The 16,963-nt window shown below is 34.5% G+C and overlaps 1 long non-coding RNA gene across 1 annotated transcript; it reads left to right on the plus strand.

Moving 5' to 3' along the window:
• Window positions 1-626: 626 nt before the first annotated feature.
• LOC121412497 lies at window positions 627-5,800 on the plus strand. The gene is made up of 3 exons (XR_005969616.1): window positions 627-1,034; window positions 3,530-3,606; window positions 5,701-5,800. It is a non-coding gene; the product is annotated as an uncharacterized LOC121412497 (long non-coding RNA).
• The last annotated feature ends 11,163 nt before the right edge of the window (window positions 5,801-16,963 follow it).

Consider the following 16,963-nt stretch of genomic DNA (forward strand, 5'->3'; position numbering starts at 1 on the left):
ATCTGCCTTGATTGGCTGCGGATAAGTTATGGTTATTTGTGTGAATGGTTCTAGGACAATTACCCCCCGGACAACTACCCCCCTGGACAATCACCCCCGGACAATTCCCCCCGGACAACTACCCCCCGAACAACTACCCCCGGACAATAAGCCCCCCTGAGGACACTTTCCCCGGACAATTATCTTTGAGGACAATTATCCCCCGGACAATTACGACTGCCTGAGGACAAAATTACGTACGAGCAGTCTCAACTTAACTGCCGTTTGCAACTATTTTACTACCATTGACATTACACGTGTCCCCGTCTTTGGTGTTGTTGGGTGTCTGGAAAACGAAGACAGAAGACCGGGGCCATCGCATCCGTCTAGCTAAAATAAACCATTATTATATTCAGATCAAATTCAGAAATATTTTGATATTGGATATATGTAATCAGTTATAATGGCTGATAGGTTAATGATTAATTGTATGGATATCGTGATGCATGATAATTGATTGAGCAATATATCGCGCTCAACTCAGCTGGCAATACAATTTTACTACCATTGACATAACGCATGTCCCCGGTCTTCGATCTTCGTTTTCCAGACCTGTTGTTGGGTGTCTGGAAAACGAAGACAGAAGACCGGGGATCCGTAGCTAAGATGGGCCTATATAACATTCAGCTCCAGTTTTAGAATATTCTGATCTTGGATACGTCATCAGCTATGTCAATTCACTCATTCGTCATGCTGCATGATCGTTTCCGTAAGAATTGACATTGTCATTGTGGAAAGAAGTGGAAAAAATGAACAGAGTCAGAGGAACACAATACTAACGATTTCCATGGGTCAATCATCACATATTACCGGTATCCAGTCATAGTTCAGTGTAATGTTGTGATTCGAAGACACCTAAGCTATGCTATGTGTGATCAGCGAGATTCACTGTCACGTTTTAGACACGAATAAAGGAACAACGTGACTCGGTAAACATGGACTAAAGTATCATTTATTAAGATGTCTTGCATCTTTACACTGGCGACGAGGATCAGGTAAATAGATCTATATAAATGATTTATTTTGGTATTCGATCATGGCTTCAGAAGTTTAGCTGAGCTAGGCCTACATTGTAGGTAGGGTAGGGGGTTTACTGCGGCAGCCCGAACACGTACTTAAGACGTGTCGGTGTCCCCGGGCAAGGTAGGGGGTGTGCTTCGACGCTACACTCCTGCTAGCGCTAGCGCTTGCCTGCATATAGTATTAGTAGGGTATAAAAACGGTACCCAAGCTGCCTCCAAGCACTGCGTTGCGGGCCGGTACAGTAGGGCCTTGTGGTGCGCCGCCCATTTCGGTTCGGTGCACATACCGGGCGTTCGGTGCACATTATGCACGCGTTTTATTGTCTCACCTGCGAAGCAGAGTGAGACTATAGGCGCCGCTTTTCCGACGGCGACGGCGGCGGCGGCGTCAACATCAAATCTTAACCTGAGGTTAAGTTTTTGAAATGACGTCATAACTTAGAAAGTATATGGACCTACTTAATAAAACTTGGCCATAAGGTTATTCAAGTATTACTGAACATCCTATTAGAGTTTCATGTCACATGACCAAGGTCAAAGGTCATTTAGGGTCAATGAACTTAGACCATGTTGGAGGGATCAACATCGAAATCTTAACCTGAGGTTAAGTTTTTTGAAATGTCATCATAACTTAGAAAATATATGGACCTAGTTCATGAAACTTGGACATAAGGTTAATCAAGTATAGCTGAACATCCTGCATGAGTTTCACGTCACATGTCCAAGGTCAAAGGTCATTTAGGGTCAATGAACTTTGGCCGAATTGCGGATATCTGTTGAATTCCCATCATAACTTTGAAAGTTTATGGATCTGATTCATGAAACTTGGACATGATAGTAATCAAGCATCACTGAACATTTTGTGCAAGTTTCAGGTCTCATGATTAAGGTCAAAGGTCATTTAGGGTCAATGAACTTTGGCCGAATTGGGGTATCTGTTGAATTACCATCATAACTTTGAAAGTTTATTGGTTTAGTTCATTAAACTTGGATATTATAGTAATCAAGTATCTCTGAACATCCTGTGCGCATTTCAGGTCACATGACCAAGGTCAAAGGTCAATGAACTTTGGCCGAACTGGGTGTATCTGTTGAATTACCATCATAACTTTGAAAGTTTATGGATCTGATTCATGAAACTTGTACATAAGAGTAATCAAGTATCACTGAACATCCTGTGCGAGTTTCAGGTCACATGATCAAGGTCACAGGTCATGTAAGGTCAATGAACTTTGGCCATGTTGGGGTTTTTTGTTGAATAACCATCATATCTCTGTAAGTTTATTGGTCTAGTTCATAAAAAGTGGACATAAGAGTAACCATGTATCACTGAACATCTTGTGCGAGTTAGAGTAGTATTCAAAGTCAGCACTGCTGCTATATTGAACCGCGTGGTGCAGGTGAGACTTGTGTTAATTAGGACCTACTTGGTCTAACCCGGGACCAAAACACAATTGAAACCTGGTGGGTGTTTCATAAAGCTACCAGTTGGAAATCCAACTGGCCCCCTCCACCCCCTGGGGGGTGTTTCATAAAGCTGTTTGTAAGTTAAGAGCGACTGGTGATCCTTTCTTACGCGCGTAACCATCGCTAATGAATATGCCGTTACCACAATAAAGGATCACCAGTCGTTCTTAAAGTCGCTCTTAACTTACGAACAGCTTTATGAAACGGCCCCCTGGGGGGGGGGGGGCAGTTGGATTTCCAACTGGTACAGGTATATCAATTGGATTTAACTTGAATACCGGTATAACAATTTCCAGTTGAAACTTAATCCACCAGGCAGTGAGTTGCCAATGTCAATGGCAACTGGAAATCCTAACTTCAGAGATGCCAAGTTCAAAGACCAGCAATGTGTGAGATTTTCTGTGAATCTGAGTGAGATCACAAACATTGTGTACAATGTATATGGGGATAGGCTGTGATAGTTGCGTGAGACAGAGATTTGAGGGGATGATGAACAAGAGTCCAAAATGCTTGAGTCTCAACTCAAGCATAATGCGTGAGACTTGGGCTCTGTTATTTGAGTATTCAATTGATCGCAAGTGTCTAATCGGGATGTGCCGAACATTCTATCAGTTAATGTTTACTCCCTAGTGCTGGGTGCAGAGGCTTATCAACTGAGCACAGTCAAACTGTTCTAGTTCATAATTGTTGTCCTATGCAAAGTTTCTTTTCATCTGATGATATGTATCTACAAAAACAAGTTGGTTCCTCTTTATAAACCAAATCTTCATCATTTTTGAACCAGAATAAAGATTATCAAAGAATATAAAATGATTTTAATGATGCACCTAGCAGGCAGATTTAACATTTTGCCAAATGAGGGCACACGAGATGTTTTTCAGGTACTGGCTGACAGTTTGTATGAATTGTATGCATGATTTTTTGGTTGAATGAACACATGGCCAAAAAGCATGGAAGATCAGTCATTTTTAATGCTTATTTTAAAATTTGCATACTGACAGAAGCTCCACCAGCGATTTTGGTCTGCCTAATTCTGAGAGTGATAATGATCAGCTCAATACCGAGAATGATGTCCATGGTAAGAATTATATAAAGCCACCACATAACATGGAAACCCATTCAAAAAAAATTGTCAAGCTTTAATTGCTATGTGACATAGTTTGAGCAGACAAATAAAGACACTGGTAAAATATGTACTGAAAGTAAAATAGAAAAATTGTCATAAAGTACCTTTAAAGGGATGGGCCAGGTTGGAGATATTTTTATTTCAATAAATAGAGTAAAATTCACAAAAGCAAAATGCTGAAAATTTGATCAAAATTGGATAATAATGAAGTTATTGAATTTTACAGATTTGCATTATTCCAGTCAAACAGTCCTGGCATGTCTTTATGAATATTCATTTGATGGGCTGATGATGTCATTTCCCCACTCGTTCTTTGCCTTGTTATTAAATGAATAGGTTTATTCAAAATGTTTCTGTACCAAGAACTACATGTAAAGCAATTGCATTGACAACTGATTGAGTGCATTATTTATTTACTGCTGCAACTTATTTCATCATAATGGAAACACATGATTTTATACACATGTATGAAAAAATTAAAAATTTATGATTTCATGTAATAAAAACATAAAAGAAAAGGGATTGTTGGGATGTGACACCATCAGCCCACCTAATGAATGTTCTTTACATTGTGCATTATAACTGTTTTTACAAAATGTTTCTATTGTTCTATGCTAAAGGGCAATTCCACCCCAATAAAAAGCTGATTTGAATGGAAAGAGAAAAATTCAAACAAGCATAACACTGAAAATCACTTCAATATCGGATGTAAAAAAAGAAAGTTATATCATTTGAAAGTTTTGTTTAATTTCACAAAACAGTTATATGCACATTCTGTTCGGTATGCAAATGAGTGGACCAATGACATCACCCACTCACTATTTCTTTTTGTATTTTATTCATATCAGAAATATTTTGATTTTCTCATCATTGTCACATGAAACAAGGTTTCATTCCCCCCTTAACACGGGATGGCATTATTTTAATATTTTTTGGTTCAAGAAAGGAGATCCTAATTGTCAAATTAGTAGAAATTAAAAAAACTATTAATTGAAACAATAAAAAAAAGAAATAGTGAGTGGTGACATCATCGATTCTCTCATTTGCATAACACTCATTAGAGCATCTTATGAAAAATAAGCGAAAACTTTGTTATTATACATGCAATTTTTTGTGAAGTTTTCAGAGTTATTCATGTTTGATTTTTTTTATACAAATCAACGTTTTTCTGGGGTAAACTTGACCTTTAACCTTTAACTTGTAATGCTGGCAAATGATGCCTTGCACACTTGGGAGAGCCTTTTGCATTTTTAGCTCATCCGGCCCGAAGGGCCAAATGAGCTTATGCCATGGCGTGGCGTCTGTCGTCCGTCCACAATTTCAAAATGCTCTAAATTCATTAAATCTGCCAACTTTTGCGCATTTTTCAAAATTCACAAAAATGCATCTTTAATTGTTGACCGATTTTGATTTTTTTTTCTTCCATCTGGTAGAGCTGCATGAGGTTCACGAAACGTACTCAAAATTTTGAAATTTTGTCATGAAAATTATTGATGCTAATTTGAGCAAAATTTATTCATAAATTGCAAAAAAAGGTTTTTTCTTCATTTGTTGATCAATTTCAATTTTGTTTGCTTTATATGATATCTTGAGGATGTGGTACAAAATTTCAACATAGAATTTTGAAGCTCATTAAATATGCTAATTCATTCATATATTTTCAAAACTCACAAAAATTACTTATTTATTTGTTGATTGATTTTGATTATTTTTGTTCCATCTGACATATACAACAGGTTCACCAAGTTTCTACACAGAGTTAAAAAAAATTGACTAGAAAATTATTTATGCTAATATGCTTTATATAAAACTTATTCATATATCACCAAAAATGCTTCTATGTCATTTCTTCATCAATTCCAATTCTATATCCTCAATTTATGTCACCAATATAGTTCACTACAGTGTCAACTGGGCTGAAATTAAAATTGTGTTAAATTTTGTTGCGAAATGCTGGATGAGCTCCACATCATTGATGTGTTAGTTCTTTTTTGTATCTTTCAAAGTACTAAACTACTAATTCCTTTTGATGTCATATTTTGGTAGCAAACCAACCAAAGACGTGTTCTACCTTCAAGCAGACAAGTATTGGTGATTGTGAAACAGCAGGTTCTTCTACATCAGGGGTATTACCTTCCTCAAAGAAGAAAACGAGGTTTTCCAACAACAATGTGATTCTGCTCCTGCGTGGTATGTGGGGGGGGTACTAGAATTATGATTTGAAGAGGTTCATTTGAAGTGAACAGCGACCAGACTGCATAGATCGATCACATAATGTATATTGTTGAATGATAACAATATTGTAAATGACTAAATGCATGGCCATGGAGGTGTCTTGAATGAAAAACAATAGGATGGGGCTGTTTCACTGTTAAATGAAATCTGACCAATTTTGAGTTATTGTAGTACTTAAAGATTGAATATATTAAAGGTATACTCATGGTGTACTTTATATTGGAACTAAATTTAGAATGATTGATTATCAATTGATTAAATAAGCTGATACATGTATACACATAAAAAAATAAGTCCCCCTTAAACAATCATCAATAATTTCCGAACCAATGCGATTTTTTAATATATTTTTATGTGAGCGTGTTGGTAATTTTATAAGCTATCCTCTGAGTAAATGTTATGGACATATTTGACATCATGCTTCAGTGAGCAACGTCAGAAGGCAAAAATTTCACTTTTCAAAAGTCACAAGCCAAATATCATTACTTTGATTTCATTTTATTGGAACTAATTTCACATTCTCATCATGAAACGTAGTCAGAAGGCTTGAAAAAGGTATTTTCTAAAAGACAATACAACTTTTTTGACTAAATTTAACGGTTGAATAAAGACAAGTCCAAATTTACTATAATTGGATTTTTTTTACACATTTCTATCAATAAAAATGATAGAATATGATGACAGTTATTTTGGGGAAGAGTACCTTCAACAATATACATTGTTTCACGGTTCAATGAACATATTGAAAACAAAAATACGATTTTCAAATATTGTAGGCATGTATTGTTTCAATTTGGTAAAATTATCTGTTCTCAACTTTTTTGTTATGTTCATGACCAATTAACATGCTTCAATGATTTAAAGGCGTTTAATCAAACATTCACGCTTGAATGAACGTGTGGAATGTGATTAGCTCTTTTTTATGTCATTTCAAAAAATGCAATTTGTAACTGGATATCTGTCACAAACCTCCTTGCATAGTTCATTTGATTTGATTTTTATGACAATCCCGATGTTTAATGCGTCAGCACACAATATTAAAAAATTATACAAATGAGAAGAAAGTTCAAAGCCTTGGCCCCACTCGAATGGTTATTTTGGTGTGCGCGCCTGTAACCGTGAAACAAACCCTCATTTCAAAATTTTGACTTCCTCTCTCATTGACTTGTGTACATTATGGGTGCATATGTTGATGAATAAGTAACCCCTTATTCAATATGGTGGAACTTGTTTTTCAAGGCTGTCTTTAGCAATGTTATTTGGCAGTAATGTTTATCAACCTATGGTCAGAATTCTGTGCAAAAATGAAATTGATTTGTTTATTTATGGATGAGTGAGCACGCATCAAACTGGTATTTTCAACAATGTCACAGAGTCATTTTAAAGGGTAATAAAGTGAATATCGGGGCAAATTCGGTTTCAAATGTGAATTTAATCGCTGTTGTTTTTATCATCCATCATTATCACCACACACTTTCCTAACTTTAAACATTTTCATGGTTGAGCGAGCACATTCGAAAACTTAGGGATGAATACTCTTTAAAGTGCATAAATGTATTCTTTGCCTAACAATTTCTCATGATCAGTTTAATTTATGGACAAATCAGTGGTGGATCGAGAATTTTGAAATGGGGGAGGGGCATATAATCGGGGGAGACACCAACATTTTCAGATTTTAACATGATCTAACCAGTTGTAGAGGTTACCTCCACAATAAACCTGTATGATGATTTGGAACGGAGCGGTTTCCAAAGTGGGGGAGGGGGTGACCTGACCATGCAAAAAATTATAATCCTACGGTCATTTTTACATTTTTGTACGTTTTTTTGGCTTTCGCTGCCCCTGCTATACATTGTGCTGACTCAACCATGAACATACAATATCAAAATTGCATGTGGAGTGGCTAAATGATGGATGGTAAAACATAATAACACCATAAAATTCACCTTATAATAGCTTTTGGCCAACTTTGTATTCTCACAATCTGAAAAACGACTATAATTGTGGCTTTAATTCAATCTTTAATTACTCATGCGTGACTCAACCGATCAATCTAATTTTTCACCAGGAGTTGCCTAATGAATGTAGAAAACCACTTACCAGATATCTAAAAATAATTCCGTTCAACAGTTACAGCAATTTGATTTAGGGGGGACTTACTTTTTTGTGTGTATAGATTGCTGTGCACTTACTACAGTTGACAGGTATTCAAAGTGTATTTTTGTTGGTCAACATATTGCTTTATTTGCACAAATTAAACTGTTGGGCATGCAAATAGCATCCCCTTATATTCATATGTGATCCTCGTGAGAGCCCAAGAGATAAATAGAACAGCCTGCATTATATGAGCTGTTTGATGTTTGAAAGAGAAGGTATTAATCACATATGTTTACTCCTGGAAAACAGTTTCAAACAGTATTTTAAGCTTTAATTATGATATCATTGTTTTCAAGGTTTTGGATACTGACAGAAGCTCTGCCAGCGATTTCGGTCTGCCTAATTCTGAGAGTGACGATGATCAGCTCTATACCAGGGCCTGTTTCAAAATTGGTAACCATCATGCTTATTTTTGAAAATTGTTTTTCAACGATGTTTTCTCATTTTTTATTGATGATTCATATCTCCTCTTTCATGAAGTATAAGTATCCATTCAATTTTTGACCGTTTTCTTGAATTTTTGGTAAATTTGAAAGCATGTCGGACGGAATTCTTTCTCTGAAATTAAATGGTCCTAGGTAACACTTAATATCTTTGTTTTGAAGCTGCATGTTTATAGATATTAACATATATATCAATCATCCTTTTCATACATTAACTGGATTCATATATGTAGAAATGAATGATTCCTGCAATTTTAGAAAAGGTAACTCAAAATTTTCCGTCCGACATGCAAAAAATTTCCAAGAAGTTTTCCCTCAGAAAAACCATTGACAATTTTATAGATTTTCCCAGCCAAGTATCAATGAATTGATTGTAGTCTTAGAATGAATGATGATTTTTGAAATTTACCTGCACCTAAGTAGGAAAAATAAGGATAACTTTTTTTTCCGTCCGACATGAAAGTGGCATGTCGGACGGAATCTTTTGAGATAGCACAGATTACACTTCTGTTCTGGGCCTGTTTCAAAATTGGTAACCATCATGCTTATTTTTGAAAATTGTTTTTCAACGATGTTTTCTCATTTTTTATTGATGATTCATATCTCCTCTTTCATGAAGTATAAGTATCCATTCAATTTTTGACAGTTTTCTTGAATTTTTGGTAAATTTGAAAGCATGTCGGACGGAATTCTTTCTCTGAAATTAAATGGTCCTAGGTAACACTTAATATCTTTGTTTTGAAGCTGCATGTTTATAAATATTAACATATATATCAATCATCCTTTTTATACATTAACTGGAATCATATATGTAGAAATGAATGATTCCTGCAATTTTAGAAAAGATTTTCCGTCCGACATGCAAAAAATTTTAAAGAAGTTTTCCCTTAGAAAAACAATAGACAATTTTATAGATTATTCCCAGCCAAGTATCAATGAATTGATTGTAGTCTTAGAATGAATGATGATTTCTAAAATTTACCTGCACCTAAGTAGGAAAAAATAAGGAAAACTTTTTTTTCCGTCCGACATGAAAGTGGCATGTCGGACGGAATCTTTTGAGATAGCACAGATTACACTTCTGTTCTGGGCCTGTTTCAAAATTGGTAACCATCATGCTTATTTTTGAAAATTGTTTTTCAACGATGCATGTTTATAAATATTAACATATATATCACTCATCCTTTTTATACATTAACTGGAATCATATATGTAGAAACGAATGATTCCTGCAATTTTAGAAAAGATTTTCCGTCCGACATGCAAAAAATTTCCAAGAAGTTTTCCCTTAGAAAAACAATACACAATTTTATAGATTTTCCCAGCCAAGTATAAATGAATTGATTGTAGTCTTAGAATGAATGATGATTTTTGAAATTTACCTGCACCTAAGTAGGAAAAATAAGGATAACTTTTTTTTCCGTCCGACATGAAAGTGGCATGTCGGACGGAATCTTTTGAGATAGCACAGATTACACTTCTGTTCTGGGCCTGTTTCAAAATTGGTAACCATCATGCTTATTTTTGAAAATTGTTTTTCAACGATGCATGTTTATAAATATTAACATATATATCACTCATCCTTTTTATACATTAACTGGAATCATATATGTAGAAACGAATGATTCCTGCAATTTTAGAAAAGATTTTCCGTCCGACATGCAAAAAATTTCCAAGAAGTTTTCCCTTAGAAAAACAATAGACAATTTTATAGATTTTCCCAGCCAAGTATCAATGAATTGATTGTAGTCTTAGAATGAATGATGATTTTTGAAATTTACCTGCACCTAAGTAGGAAAAATAAGGATAACTTTTTTTTCCGTCCGACATGAAAGTGGCATGTCGGACGGAATCTTTTGAGATAGCACAGATTACACTTCTGTTCTGGGCCTGTTTCAAAATTGGTAACCATCATGCTTATTTTTGAAAATTGTTTTTCAACGATGTTTTCTCATTTTTTATTGATGATTCATATCTCCTCTTTCATGAAGTATAAGTATCCATTCAATTTTTGACCGTTTTCTTGAATTTTTCGCAAATTTTATAACGTGATGCAAATTTGAAAGCATGTCGGACGGAATTCTTTCTCTGAAAGTAAATGGTCCTAGGTAACACTTAATATCTTTGTTTTGAAGCTGCATGTTTATAAATATTAACATATATATCAATCATCCTTTTCATACATTAACTGGATTCATATATGTAGAAATGAATGATTCCTGCAATTTTAGAAAAGGTAACTCAAAATTTTCCGTCCGACATGCAAAAAATTTCCAAGAAGTTTTCCCTCAGAAAAACCATTGACAATTTTATAGATTTTCCCAGCCAAGTATCAATGAATTGATTGTAGTCTTAGAATGAATGATGATTTTTGAAATTTACCTGCACCTAAGTAGGAAAAATAAGGATAACTTTTTTTCCGTCCGACATGAAAGTGGCATGTCGGACGGAATCTTTTGAGATAGCACAGATTACACTTCTGTTCTGGGCCTGTTTCAAAATTGGTAACCATCATGCTTATTTTTGAAAATTGTTTTTCAACGATGTTTTCTCATTTTTTATTGATGATTCATATCTCCTCTTTCATGAAGTATAAGTATCCATTCAATTTTTGACAGTTTTCTTGAATTTTTGGTAAATTTGAAAGCATGTCGGACGGAATTCTTTCTCTGAAATTAAATGGTCCTAGGTAACACTTAATATCTTTGTTTTGAAGCTGCATGTTTATAAATATTAACATATATATCAATCATCCTTTTCATACATTAACTGGATTCATATATGTAGAAATGAATGATTCCTGCAATTTTAGAAAAGGTAACTCAAAATTTTCCGTCCGACATGCAAAAAATTTCCAAGAAGTTTTCCCTCAGAAAAACCATTGACAATTTTATAGATTTTCCCAGCCAAGTATCAATGAATTGATTGTAGTCTTAGAATGAATGATGATTTTTGAAATTTACCTGCACCTAAGTAGGAAAAAATAAGGAAAACTTTTTTTTCCGTCCGACATGAAAGTGGCATGTCGGACGGAATCTTTTGAGATAGCACAGATTACACTTCTGTTCTGGGCCTGTTTCAAAATTGGTAACCATCATGCTTATTTTTTGAAAATTGTTTTTCAACGATGTTTTCTCATTTTTTATTGATGATTCATATCTCCTCTTTCATGAAGTATAAGTATCCATTCAATTTTTGACCGTTTTCTTGAATTTTTGGCAAATTTTATAACGTGATGCAAATTTGAAAGCATGTCGGACGGAATTCTTTCTCTGAATTTAATGTTTCAGTGAGCACTGCCCACTTAAACTAAGGGGAAGGAAGATTAGGCTGGGCAGGTATTAGCCTTCCAGTTTTTTTTTCAGATTTTTTAGAAGTGAGTCCAGATGAACTTGCAAAGTTGAAGATACTGTTATAAATTTATGGTTGTGTGAGTCATTACATTGAAAATTGACGCATGAGTGTACAAGAAGTGCACATTTTTTTAGCATTTTAACTTTATGCTGTCGATCTCAGCAGTGTGTCCACTGGAGTAAGGATAATGTGAATGGTACATGTTGCATGCAAGGGAGTGAGATAAGGTAAGACTTGAAATTCTTGTTCTCACATAACCCCCCCCCCTCCCCACAACCTTCACCTCTTTTTCACTCACTTCCTGGATGTGCAGTTGCTTAATCTGTCAAAAATCACTTCGTGTTACCCCCCCCCCCCTTCCACCTTCCACCCATTACTTTTACCCTTCTGAAAGACTGATTGCTATTACATAAGAAGTTCAGCACTTTCTGCTATCATTATCAGTAACTCATCAATCAATCTCACCAATCGTACATTCATTAATGATTCAGCTATTCAGTAAATTGTTTCATAAATCATAATCAGTCAGGTTCTTAAAAAAATCATTCAATAAAAAAAGAAAAGGAACTTACCCATCGGTCACTTAATATCAGAAACTTTGAATAACACAAAATTGTAAGACGAAGTGTTTTTTTTATTATTGAATTATGTACGGTTATGTGGCCTATTCTGTATGACAAAAAACAACAGTCTTCGAGAATGGGAACAGGGAGGGATGGGGGGGGGGGATCAGTCCACCTTTTGGATAGAATTCATCATAGGCAAATGTGTTGGAAATTGAACTGACCTTTTTACAATTTAAACTGCACAGCCAGGAAGTGAGGAAGTGAAAAAGAGATGGAGTGTGTGTGTGTTGGGGGGGATGAGGTGAAGAATGTCCCTTCCAGTATTACCCTATTTCACTCCCTTGCATGCAACATGTACCATTCACATTATCTTTACTCCAGTGGACACACTGCTGAGATCCACAGCATAAAGTTAAAATGCTTCACTAAATTGTGATTCTTGTTCACTCATGCATTAAATTTCAATTCAATAACTCATACAAACACAAATTTATTACATCCTAAACTTTGCAAATTCTATTGGACTCACCTCTCATTACAAAACTTAAAGGCTAATACCTGCCCAGCCTAATTTCTATACCCTTTGTTTAAGTGGAAGTGCTTCCTGAAGCATGAATGTTTTTTTTTTGGTGTAATTTTGAAGTTAGTGAGTTTACTTGCTTTACACACACATATATATATATATATTATATTATATATATATATATATATATATATATATATATATATATATATATATATATATATATATATATACACACACACAACAAAGAAAAGTAAGTCTCCCCTCTAACAAACATCTGTAATTTCCGAACCGATGCAAGTTTTAATATATTTTACATGAGCGTGTAGATTAAGCTACCCTTTGAGAAAATGTTATGGACAAAGGAAAGAAAGGAGGTAGAAACAGCAATAGCTAGTTTAGCTACAGATCATGTAGGGGACAGAAAAATCAAGAAAATTCATCAAGCCCTCCTAAACATGGAGTATATACACAGGTGTTTCATAATGACAATAAGTTTTTCTGTCATGTTTCTGCCGGAAAATACTAAAACTTGTAAATCTTGTGAAATTGCATTTTGTCATCTTTTAAAAATACAGCCTCATGACTTTTAGTGTTGTCACATAAAGAAAAGTGGTACTTGTTGGTGGCAATAGGGCAAACCAAAAATTTGACACTTGCCAAACATCCTAAAATTTACTTTATCTTATGAAATATTTGTGCTATCATGAAAAATTTGGTTTTGAACGATTGGGTATGTCATGCCCCTTCATCACATTGCTTTGTCATCAGGAGCTGAAAAATATTTAGGTATCAGTTTCCCCCCCCCAAAAAAAAAAGTATTTTAGGAAAATAATGAAAACTTGACAAAAACATTTCATATTTGTGCTAGTTACTTCTCAAGACATACATTTCAGATTACACTTTTTTGTTCAGTACTGACATATCATAATAGAAAATGTAATATTAATCATAGATTTGACAGTTACATGTATATATTTCTATGAAACAATGTTTGAAAATATAATAACAATAGAATACACTTGGCACGACTATTACTTTTTTTCTTCAAAGAAAATTCCACAAGTTATATACTTTCATCTCAACGGCTTCTAAATCATGTGAAATAGCTTAATATGATCTTTCATTTTTACACCAAATTCTTCATGGTAGTATTTATATTTCTGAAGATGTAGTAAATGTTATGATGTTTGGCAAAGCAAACAAATTTCACCGAGTTCTGTGGGTGTATCTAAACTTTCAGCCTCAACTGAACACACACATACATATATATACAATAAAAAAAGTAAGTCCCCCTTAAGCATCCAAAATTTCCAAGTTTAATGCAAGTTTTAATATATTTTACATGAGTGTGTAGATTAAGCTACCCTTTGAGAAAATGTTATGGACAAAGTTACAGCAGGAAAGAAAGGAGGTACAGTAGAAACAGCAATACCTACAGGGGGGTGTTTCACAAAGATTTAAGTATGACTTAAGTCGCACTTAAATGTCGGCGCGTACATGATATGCAACGCGCGATCTTATTGATAGATACGCAATAGTGCGAGCCTCATGACACAATCTGACCAATGCGGTCAAGCCTTTCATACCATACGCAACTCGGTTTTTAAGTGCGACTCTAAGTCATACTTAAATCTTTGTGACACATCCCCCAGATCATGTAGGGGACAGAAAAATCAAGAAAAGAAAATCAAGGGAATTTTTTTTTGTTTAGATTTCATTGCTTAACAAAATATGTGTGCTCTATATGTACATGTATTAACGTTATCTTTTGCTAGTTTAGATGTTATTCAGTGCTTTACACAAATTGTAAAGCAGCAAGTGTTGGATATATGTATAGGTATCAACCCAATGTTTTTTTTTTCTTCAGATATTTCATTGCTTTACAAACAATGGAAAACACTAAGTGTGTGATATATGTATAGGTATCAACCCAATGTTATTTTTTTTCTTCAGATATTTCATTGCTTTACAAACAATGGAAAACACTAAGTGTGTGATAATATGTATAGGTATCAACCCAATGTTATTTTTTTTCTTCAGATATTTCATTGCTTTACAAACAATGGAAAACACTAAGTGTGTGATATATGTATAGGTATCAACCCAATGTTATTTTTTTTCTTCAGATATTTCATTGCTTTACAAACAATGGAAAACACTAAGTGTGTGATATATGTATAGGTATCAACCCAATGTTGTTTTTTTTCTTCAGATATTTCATTGCTTTACAAACAATGGAAAACACTAAGTGTGTGATATATGTATAGGTATCAACCCAATGTTTTTTTCTTTAGATATTTCATTGCTTTACAAACAATGGAAATTACTAAGTGTGTGATATATGTATAGGTATCAATGTATTCCAGTGTACGATATATGTACAGGTAACAATGTAATCTTTGTTATTTTTTTTTTTTGGTATTTTGCACAAATTGTAAAGCAGCAAGTGTTTGATATATGTACAGGTATCCATGTAATCTTTGTTTAGATGTTATTTGGTGCTTTACACAAATTGCAAAGCAACAAATGTATGAAGTTGGGAGTGTTTGATGTTGATCTTGCCAGTCTTCAGGTATCAATATACATGTACATTGTTATTTCAGATGATACTCAGTGCTTGATGTTACATATGGTAAAGTGTTCATGGTGGTGAAGTACCAATTCATATGTCTAGAGTGTGACCTTAAATGCAGTCACATGTTAACTTATTTCTTGCCATTTTAGGTGTTCTCGACTGGGGTACATTGTAAGGTACCATGATATACCTACAGTATGTCCTTAAATGCACTTTGGTTCTTTAAATTGCAATTAGCATGACAACATTAAATGCCAGTCTTTCCTTGCCATTTCACTTGTAAATCGATACTTTGCTTTTTATATGTACAGTGTTCACTTGAATACCTTGTTGATGTGGATATTACCTAGTGTCTTACAGACATGGTCAATTTGCAAATGTGTGATGTTCATCTACATGTATGTAGGCCTACTAATTGTGACTACATGTAAATGTTGACTTAATAGTTTGTGAAATGTTTCATATTTTTAGATTTTCCCATCAAATTTCACATTTAGTGCATGAAAAAGTAAAGATAAGATAGATCAATGTATCTTGCACATAGTGCATAAGAAATTATAAGTAGGTCATTAAATTTTGCAGATAGCACAGCCAAAAACACCAATCAGCATTCAAATTTGCTATAGTGCAGGCTAAGTCACCAATCGACATACAAAGTCGTACAATGCCAACCAAGTTCGATTATGAAACCCCCCTTGAGTTGCAGTACTGGAGTATTTAATTTTGCCATAGGAAATCCAAATCATTTAATTTGTATATATTTGTTTATGCATGCCTGCCCACAGGATGGGATGTATAATGGTATCATGCATATTTGATTTCACAAGATAGGACAATTATCCCAGACTAAATTGTGGTAAAAGAGCAATAGGCCTACTATCTTGGTATTGTGAAACAAATGGCGCTCCACAGCGTTTATGGTATGATTTGGCTTAATTATGTCTTTGCTTTGAATCATCAAAATATATTATAGCTTAAACATTAAATGTAAATCATATGTCGTAATTTGGATTATGATGTTTTCCATTCATTTTTAAAACCATAACCTTACAAGTTTGCTGAATAAACATAACTCATGTAAACAGCAGAGAATGTTGTGTGTGTTTCATTCTTGTAGTAGAGACTGGAAGAAAATTAATGTTGTGTATCAATATGATAATGGGTATGCGAGATCGTGGGTCCAGAAAAACAATAATTTTTCCAACATAAAAGGCTTATGATAATATTGATGATGGTCATGATAATTCTACTGCTGACATTGAGGATAATGATGGTGATTGTAATGCTTTAGGTGATGATGGTGCTCACCCAAATGCCTTATAAAATATTTTTTTTTCTTCTCTTCTTCTTGTGCTACTTGCCATTGTCAACATCAAATCTTAACCGAAGGTTAAGTTTTTGTCTCGCCCACCAGAGGTGAAGGCGAGACTAAAGGATCCAAATGTCGTCAATC

This window comes from Lytechinus variegatus, chromosome 4, assembly GCF_018143015.1.
Source record: "Lytechinus variegatus isolate NC3 chromosome 4, Lvar_3.0, whole genome shotgun sequence".
NCBI lineage: Eukaryota > Metazoa > Echinodermata > Echinoidea > Temnopleuroida > Toxopneustidae > Lytechinus > Lytechinus variegatus.